Here is a 2,817-nt window from a genome sequence, read left to right as displayed (position 1 = left end):
CAGGGCCTTGCGCTTCCTAGGCAAGCGCTCTACCACTGAGCTAAATCCCCAGCCCTCAGCCGCCTTTCTTATACTGGCCAGAGCCACTGGCCTCCAGACACTGCCCAGAGTGCCATGGGCCCCTTTGCTTCAATTAGCAATTAAGAAAATGCCCCACAGACATGGCCACAGGCATGATGAAGGCAATTCATTTATTGAGGTTTCCTCTTTGCACACATATCAAGTTGACAACCAAGCTGAGCTATGACATCTGTCATGCATGTTTTTGTGACACAGACATTTACAAAGGTGATCCCTTAGTTTATATACTTTTAAAGAAACCATTTGCAGGCTGGAGAGATGGCTCAGTGGTTAAGCGCACTGACTGCTCTTCCAGAGGTCCTGAGTTCAAATCTGAACAACCACATGGTGGCTCGCAACCATCTGTAATGGGATCTGATGCCCTTCTGGTGTGTCTGAAGACAGCTACAGTGTACTTATATATAATAATTTTTTTAAAAAAGAAACCATTTGTCTTACTATTTTAATAAAAATACATCAGTGAGAACTTTCCCGGCCAGTAAATAGAGATGCACATCTTTGGAAATGTCACCTTACTTTTCGTTTGAATGGATTTTTCTATAATTAATTAACTATTCTTACTATTTAAGGACTTACAAAGGACCTTTATTATTTTTTCATTAAACATGTAGCAAAGAACTTTAATATGTGTTCCTCTGCTTTGCCAGACATTTATAAGATCTGGATGAATTTGTGGAAGCTAAGACAGTCAAGACTGTCTTGTGTATTTGTATGTCTGTGTGCACACATAATTGTGGGTAGGGTATGTGCAAATGTGTGCCCATGTGTGCGCCTTTTAAGTCCAGAGGCCAACCTCCGTGTCATTTCTCAGATGCAATCCACCTTGTGTTTTGACGTAAGATCTTTTAGTTGGCCTTGACCTTGCCAATAGGTTACATCGGTGTGCTGGCTACTCAAGAAGTCCCAAGAATTCACCTTTCTTGGCATCTGGGATTAAAATGTATTTGGCTTTCTTGCATAAGTTCTGGGATCGAACTCAGCTCCTCCCACTTGCCCCAAAACACTTGACTGATTGAGTCGCCTACACAGTGGGGGCTGTCTCCCCTGTACCTTCCCCATCAGGGTCAGCTCTACTGTGTGGCCCAGGTGAGATGCAGGGCCTGCTTTTCCAGGGCTAATGCCAGTGAAGGGGCAGGGATAGCTCTCCTACTCCTATGACCCAGGGTTCAGATCTCCCAGATGCTCTGGGTAGGCAGTGAGGTGGGTAGAGGGAAAACAAGCACACACACTACCTCCCACCAGACAGGCCAACTCTACTGTGTTGCTCAGACAAGGTGCAGGGCCCCACACTCCCAAGTGCTGCATCGGGTGAGGAATAAGGCCAGCTCACTGGTTCTCATGCCTTCAGGGCCAGTTCTCTCCACTGCCACAGGTGGTGAGGAGCAAGGTGGCAGAGGGCTTTATGTGCCTCCATTCAGGCCACCTCAAGGCAGAGGAGTGTCTGGACCACGCCCCCATCTCCCCAACCCCCCACCCCCGCCACCCACACCCCAGGAGTAGCTCTGCTGACTGTCCAGGCAAGATACAGGGCTCCTTTCCTGAGTGTGTCAGCTGGTAAGGGGCAGGGCTAGATCTCCTGAGCTTACGGTTCTCGGTTCTCGAGGCAGTTTTCTTGACTGCCAGAGGTGGGATGGCAGAATGGGCGCGGGGGAACGAGTGGAGGGTTCAGCGCTTCCATACTCACACCGTTGGGGCTGGCTCAACTGCTCCCCATCAGTTCCAGCTCCACACCTCCACTATCAGGACCAGCTCCACTGCTGTGTGGCCTGAGAGAAGTGCAGCCTCTCCTGAACGCTGCTCCTGGTAAGAGGTGGGGCCAGCTCTTCAGACTGCCACAGCCACTAAGGGTCAGGGCTAATTATACACAGCCCCTGGACGTTCACGTGGTCTCCAGCCGCTGCTGTGCCAGCGACATCCCCCTACGTTCTATAGTGTATTTGTAATATAAGCCATGGACTTGGAGACTGCCACTAGCCACAGAGACACAGACAAGGCCCTCAGTAGTAGTGTAGGCTGGAACTTCACCATGGCCCCACGTGGCGGGTCTGGCAACTCATAACAGGGTACGCCTCTCTATTCTCGAGTCTCCAGTTGCCTCGCTCCATAATGCTCAAGCCGCTCCACTTCTCTTTCTCTCCCATCTGATCACCACATTCTCGCCCATCATGGTGGCTCCTGCTGCAGACTGGTCACGCCCCAAGGTAACGCTCTCCATCCGGGATGTGCGGAGTGGTAGCAAGCAGGTGTGTATGGCCTGCCTGTGCCACAGACAGGCTGGAGGGCAGGTCTGTGGGAAGCGTGATGGTCTGCAGGTCTTTGTCTGCGTTTCGCCTCCTGCACTGCGCTGCCTGGATTTGTGCCTGGTTCTTATGCGTTCTAGGCACAAGACAGCTGTGCCTACCAAGCCAGGATGAACAAAGGACGACCATCTGCTCTGCCCCTGACTGACGTAAGAACACCACCACCTACAAGGTGTCTCTTTGCCCATTGCTGGAGGTGGTGTGTGTGTGTGTGTGTGTGTGTGTGTGTGTGCGCGCGTGCGCGCGCGCGCGTGCGCGCGTATGTGTGTGTGTGTTCACTTTTTATACAGAAATGAGAAAGAATGACATATGATAGGTTTTTTTTTTGTTTGTTTGTACTGGTCAAATAAAGAACCAACCTGCAGTGTGGGGACATCTCAAGAAAGGATTGAGCTGTTGTTTGTTTGTTTTTTTTTGTTTGTTTTTGTTTTTGTTT

The 2,817-nt window shown here is 50.2% G+C and overlaps 1 pseudogene; it reads right to left on the bottom strand.

Moving 5' to 3' along the window:
- Positions 1-2,448: 2,448 nt before the first annotated feature.
- LOC120098374 (small nucleolar RNA SNORA48) lies at positions 2,449-2,579 on the bottom strand (annotated as a pseudogene).
- Positions 2,580-2,817: the final 238 nt, after the last annotated feature.

This window comes from Rattus norvegicus, chromosome 18, assembly GCF_021556685.1.
Source record: "Rattus norvegicus strain SHRSP/BbbUtx chromosome 18, alternate assembly SHRSP_T2T, whole genome shotgun sequence".
NCBI classification, from domain to species: Eukaryota; Metazoa; Chordata; class Mammalia; order Rodentia; family Muridae; genus Rattus; species Rattus norvegicus.
This window is presented reverse-complemented; position numbering and strand designations above follow the sequence as displayed.